This window comes from Portunus trituberculatus, chromosome 21 (assembly GCF_017591435.1).
Source record: "Portunus trituberculatus isolate SZX2019 chromosome 21, ASM1759143v1, whole genome shotgun sequence".
Classification (NCBI taxonomy): Eukaryota; Metazoa; Arthropoda; class Malacostraca; order Decapoda; family Portunidae; genus Portunus; species Portunus trituberculatus.
Genome location: NC_059275.1, coordinates 2632924 through 2639838, shown reverse-complemented (window position 1 = coordinate 2639838; position 6915 = coordinate 2632924).

Here is a 6915-nt window from a genome sequence, read left to right as displayed (position 1 = left end):
CTCTTGTTTATGTATCAAAACACAGCCCTCTGGTGGCGGGTGTAGGAATCTCGTGGCCAGCTGGAGGTCCTTCTGGTTGATGGTTCTCTCTCTCTCTCTCTCTCTCTCTCTCTCTCTCTCTCTCTCTCTCTCTCTCTCTCTCTCGATTGTGCTCCGTCGCTTCCTTCCTCCTTTCCTGTCCCTTCCTCCTCCTCCTCCTCCTCCTCCTCCTCCTCTTCTTATCTGTGTTTAATGGACGTGTTTGGACTCCTCGTCCTTTTTTTCTGTTCCTAAATGTGTGTGTGTGTGTGTGTGTGTGTGTGTGTGTGTGTGTGTGCACACACACACACACACACACACACACACACACACACACACACACACACAACAACGAGAGAGAGAGAGAGAGAGAGAGAGAGAGAGAGAGAGAGACAGACAGACACAACCTGACAAACAAACAAACAAACAGACAGACAGACAGACAGACAAAAACAAAAAAAGAAAACATCACAAACCACCACAAACTTCTAAAAAACATAAAAAAAAAAAACGAAAAACAAACCATCATAACGCTAATATAATCTATAAACACAACAATACACCCCGCGCCATTCATCCAGACACTGCGCAGCGCCACCTCAACCGATCATCAGATAGCGCAGCATCGTCGGGCGACTGTGCATTCCTGTCTGTTTGGCTGGACAAAGCTGACCCACTCGTGACGCGGGCTGGAGGGAAGGGAGCAGAGCGGGGGGTACCTTTGTCAAGGCTACTGATACGAAGGAGGGGGAGAAAGGAGAGAGAAGGGACGATATGGAGAGGCTGGGAAGTAATGACGGAACAGGGAAGAAGAGAGGGAAGGGGAGAGAAGGAGAGGAACGTGAAGGGAGAAGAGAGATATGAGAGAGCGAGGGAAGGTAAAAAAGAGGGGATGAGAAGAGGAAAGGGCAAGGAAGGTAAAAAAAAAAAGAGGGGAGAATGAAAAAGAGAGAAAGAAAGAGAGAAGGGAATATTTGGAGAGGCTGGGAGGGGAAAGGGAGGGAGAAGGAGATAGAAGGAGGATGAAAAAGAGATAAAGGAAGAGAAGAGAACAAGAAGAGGAAATAAAATTGAGGGGTAACGAATAAAGGAAAAAGAGAAGGAAAATAGTGTAGGGAGGAAAATAATAAAGGAAAGAAGAGAGAGAGAGAGAGAGAGAGAGAGAGAGAGAGAGAGAGAGGACAGGAGGGGGCATCGGAGAGAAGATGAGGGAAGGAGAAGGGGGAGAAAAAAAGAAGGGGGCAGAAGAGAGAATAAGAGGATGGTCAGGAAGGGAGAGGAGGGAAGGGGGTAGGGGATGAAGGAGGGGAGGGGGAGGGGTAGAGGGCTCCATACACACAATCTCACGCCGCTCATCTCATCTATACCAGCTCATCTCATTTCTCTCCGTTCTCCCCCTACCCGTCCTTCTCCCCCTCACCCCTTCTCCAACCCTCGTCCCATCACCTGTCCTCCCCGCACGCCATTCACGCATCAAGGCCACCGCTCCCTAAGACTCAAAATTGAATGCCACGTATCTATACCCCGACAAGATCCACTGAAAAGCGATACTCCCCCGTCGGTTTAAATTCATAAGGTCATTTTTCGCTTGCATACCTTGAGCCGAGCCTTCTCAGTGGCCGGACATTGAGGGATAGTGAAAAAGTTCTCTATTATACGTAACAATAACGGTCATAATAGAAGCTTTCACATCATTTTCCCATCCCGTTCCCCTTACATTTAACGCACGAGGGAAAACAAACCTTAGAAAACCAGTACATAAAGGCGACATTGTAAACCAGCGGTCCCTCAGCCTTCATATTGAGTAAATAGTTTATGTATCCCCCGCTGATGACAACACACCACTTGGCAGGGCAGCGGACCAATCAGGAGGGCGGGACGGGGAACCAATCAGATGCCCCCGTGACTCCAAGGCGGGTGAAGAGGGTTGGATCCTTCTAACGCGACAGTAATGGGCTTGAGTCGCCTTTTTACAAGATTAAGATCTGCCCCAGTGATGCGTGATGCCCCCGATGACAGCTGGGAAGAGGGGGCTGCGTGCGGGGTAGAGGGCGGGAGGCGTTGCTGACGGAGGGGCATTGGTGATGGTGGAACAGGGGTGTGTGTGGTTTAGGTCAGTGTTCATCTTTTCTAAGTTGATGCAGTCTGCCGGTGGCCTCTGAGGTTTTCATGTTGCCTCGCGCAGGAAGATTGATTACAGAAAGTACATTAGTTTTTCACGACTTTTTTCTAGTTTTTAGGCTAAAAATATATAAATTAAAGTATTGAGTCTCTATTTCAAACACAGAGAGAAGCTACTTGGTCATAGATAATTGGTGAATATGTGTTAAATGCATAATGAAGCAAAATAGTAATATACTTATACATTTTGCATTTCTGCTTTTAAATGTGCAGGCGGCTCCAAAGTGTACTGTACTTGATGAAGCAGCTTTCCTAACTCTCTTTTTAGCTAGAGCGACATGTCAACCCAAGGAATTTTAACTGGTAGATATCAAATAGAAAAGCACATTCAAAAAATACATTTAATATTAATTTAAATTCATTCCTTACCTCACACTTACGATTTTCTTCCTATTTTTCCCCTACTGTACACACTGGCCAAGTCATGTACCGTCTCTGCACCTCAGTGCGTATTTCTCAGAACACTGCACCACGCACCCTGGTTGACTACCGCTGGTTTACCGGGCGGGGGGGGGGTGAGGGGTGGGATGTGGAGTTAGTTATCTACGAGTTGCAATAGAAATTTTCATGAACTGCGGCTATGAAAAACGAAGCAAAAAATAAATACAAGTAAACAAATAAATAAATAAATAAATAAATGAAATAAAGATAAATAAACAAATAAATAATAATAATAATAAGCGTATACATGATTTCGATTTCACCGCCATCTTCAAAGTTCTCACCTCGCGCAGCCATTTACCACCCCGAACTCCCCTGCCGTGCCTGGGGCGCCCCCTGGAAGGCCTTTCATCCACACGTGTCAAGCACCGGCTGTGATTCGCTCTGGGTCTCGTCCTCGGCGTCAACACAGCGTCCCCTCAACTTGAACTTCATATTGAGGGAGAGAAAAATATTAAGTGGCATTTTCTTGTTATTTTATCTCCTTTTATTTATTTTATTTATTTATTTATTTTTTTCGGAGTCTTACGTGAGAGTTACTTGTACACTTGACAGGTCTGCCTCATTTGTGCTTAAGAAATCCTTGACTCCTGTCGCTTATATCGGAAAAAGTTCTTGACTTGAATGATCTCTTTTGAAAAGATAGCAGTTTCCTTTACTCAGTTTGTTGAAAAGATTCATCTCGTTTACTGCGAATGACGTTCTGAGGAATCAGGGAAAACATTCGTGGAGTGTGGCGCGATGATGGCTGCGGGGTGCGTCGTGACGACACCTCTCTGCATGGACAAGAAAGAAAAGAAAGAAAAAGCAAGGCTCTCTTTAAACATGAATGAATGATAGAAACAAGAATCTTTTCACATAAAAACTGAAAAACACAAGGGAAGTTGCAGAAAGCAATTAGGCCTACGCGTGGCAGCGCCTGCCATATGTACTCGTAGATGAGTGAAAGATAAGTCAAGGATCTCTTCCACGTGAATGAGTGAAGGAGACAGATCAAATGTAACAACCTCGTATAAGAATCAGAAAAAAGGAATGCAATTTCACCTCCGTAATATTACTAAAAGCCTCCATATTTAATCGATTTGTTCTCTTATCACTACTATTTCAAAGACTACAAATCATAATCCGTGTTCTAATGTCTGTTTCTTCATATTAGTGATGCAGAATAATTATCAAACTATCATGATAATTTTAAACACCCTTGAAAACTCCAGTACCATCCACCATATTCTGACACACATGAAACGATAAGATACTTAAAAATGTGACCATACGTAGATTATCTTTACGTAACCAACAAAAGAGAAAGAAAGCGTAGTGTTCTAATGAGTGTCTGTTCCCACTACTGACGCTGAATCTGTATCATACTACCTCCAATATTTATATAAAAAAAAATTGAAAACATTGAACATTCCAGCAACATCCACTAGACGCCTGATAGAAATAAAGATGTTATCCTGGAATGTTTAAAAAAGAGATGACATATTTCTCTTTACGTGGCAATGAAAAAATATTCGTTAAACTATCACAAAGAGAAGATACGCTTGAAAAATCCACTACAACGCTGAAATCCTTAAAAAAAAAAAACACGATTCCATTACCTTTTGAACACGCTTGAAAAATCCACTACAACGCTGAAATCCTTAAAAAAAAAACACGACCCCATTACGGCAATGAAAAATATTCGTTAAACTATCACAGAGAGAAAACACGCTTGAAAAATCCACTGCAACGCTGAAATCCTTAAAAACACGATTCTATTATCTTTTGAACACGCTTGAAAAATCCACTACAACGCTGAAATCCTTGAAAAACACGATCCCATTATCTTTTAAGTAACACACGAAAGAGAAACTGTAAGAGAGAGAGAGAGAGAGTGAAGTGCCGCAGCCTCTCAGATGGGTGGCTCCCTCACTAATGCTAATAATCCCTCAAGTAATCTCCTCCCACTAATCCCATGTAAACTTACCCCACCTTATCCCTCCCCCTCCTAGTGTCCGTCAGCCCCCTCCCTCCCTCCCTCCGTGCCATGTTACCCACGTCTGTCTGTCTGTCTGTCTCTCTCTCTCTCTCTCTCTCTCTCTCTCTCTCTCTCTCTCTCTCTCTCTCTCTCTCTCTCTTCTTCTTCTTCTTCTTCTTCTTCTTCTTCTTCTTCTTCTTCTTCTTCTTTTTTCTTTTTTCTTTTTCTTTTCTTTTCTTCTTTTTCTTCTTCTTCTTCTTCTTCTTCTTCTTCTTCTTCTTCTTCTTCTTCTTCTTCTTCTTCTTCTTCTTCTTCTTCTTCTTCTTCTTCTTCTTCTTCTTCTTCTTCTTCTTCTTCTTCTTCTTCTTCTTCTTCTTCTCCTCCTTCTCCTTCTTTCTCCTTCTCCTTCTCCTTCTCATTCTGTTCTCGTTCTTGTTCTTGTTCTTGTTCTTCTTGTTCTTGTTCTAGTTCTTGTTTTTCTTTTTCTTTTTCTTTTTTCTTTCTTGTTTTTCTTCTTCTTCTTCCCTTTCTCTATCTCATCTGTCTCTCTCCATTTCCTGCGATTTGAAGTGGTATAAGTCATCTATTTTTTGTATTTGCTCCAGTTTTCTCTTCGTGTGTCTCAGTCTGTCCGTCTGTTTGTCTGCCTGTCTGTCTTTGTTTTTGTCTCTACCTGAATAAAAGACGAAAAACAGGAAAAGAAAGAAAAATAAAGCAAAAAACATTACTATCTGTCTTTGGTTGACACTCTCTCTCTCTCTCTCTATCTATCTATCTATCTATCTATCTATCTATCTCTCTCTTCCTGTTTCTTTTCTGTCTCTATCTAAATAAAGAGACAAAAAGAGAAAAAAGGGAAAAGGAAAAATAACTTAAGAAAACACCTCAAAATACCTGCAAAACACTTTAAGTACACCTTACATTAATCTAAAAAAAAAAAAAAAAAGGAAAAAAAACTCAAATATACCTTGAAAATATTCCTTGATTCACGCCCAAAATTCTCCAAACGAACTTCACCACTGAAAAAAAAATAAAGATAGACTGAATCACCACTTGAGAGAGAGAGAGAGAGAGAGAGAGAGAGAGAGAGAGAGAGAGAGAGAGAGAGTCAGTCCATTTAAGGTGACCATTACCTGTCTATTGTGAAGCTCCGTAGTACTTGAAACTTTTAAGGGGGAGAGGAAGAGAGAGAGAGAGAGAGAGAGAGAGAGAGAGAGAGAGAGAGAGAGAGAGAGTAGATCATGAGAGTAATCATTTTTTTTTCTTTTCCTGCTTCTCATTAACTTTATTTCATTTTTTTTTCTCTATGATAATCCTTCTTGGTATGGCTTTGGGGCTTTGGCTAATGGGAGGAAGTTGTTGTTGTTGTTGTTGTTGTTGTTGTTATTGCTATTGTTGCTGTTGTTGTTGGTGATGCTCTTGTTGTTGTTGTTGTTGTTGTTGGTGATGTTGTTACTGTTGTTGTTGTTATTTATGTTCTTGGTTTATTATTCTTAATCTTTCCTCTTTTAAATGTTTTTTGTGTGTTTTATTGATTTTTCTACTTTAGTTTCACCCTCCAGTCCATCTCTCTCTCTCTCTCTCTCTCTCTCTCTCTCTCTCTCTCTCTCTCTCTCTCTCTCTCTCTCTCTCATTGAGAAAGCATTTCTTTTATGTATAATCTTTACGTTTTTTTTTTCATACTTCTTTCTTTGTTATAATATTTCTCCTCCTCCTCCTCCTCCTCCTCCACAGTCCATCCATATTCTTCTTCCCTTTCCTGGTTCTCCTTTCTTATCGTTAGCAAGAGAGAGAGAGAGAGAGAGAGAGAGAGAGAGAGAGACGGTAAGGCGGTAAGACGCGCGCCGGAGTCTCTGAAGTAGGCTGTGTTTGTCCCTCTCCGTTTTGTGTCGAGGAATGTGTGTGTGTGTGTGTGTGTGTGTGTGTGTGTGTGTGTGTGTGTTACAAGAAGAGGCTACTTAGAAGATGCCTTTGTTGTTGAGCAAATTAGTAGCGAATACCTCGGCTATCCTCTGAAGTGGGAGAGAGAGAGACAGGGAGAGAGAGGGAGAGAGAGAGTGAGAGGAAGACGGGGAGATAAAAGACTGAATGAGAGGGGACGATATTATAAGGTGATGAAAGGGAAGATTGAGTGAGTGGAGGGAAGCAGGACATACTGGAGGAGGAGGAGGAAGAAGAAGAGGAAGAGGAGGAGGAGGAGGAGGAGGAGGAGGAGGAGGAGGAGGAGGAGGGCGATAAGTGGAATTAATGAAGGTATCCAAAGAGATGAAAAAGGATCTCTCTCTCTCTCTCTCTCTCTCTCTCTCTCTCTCTCT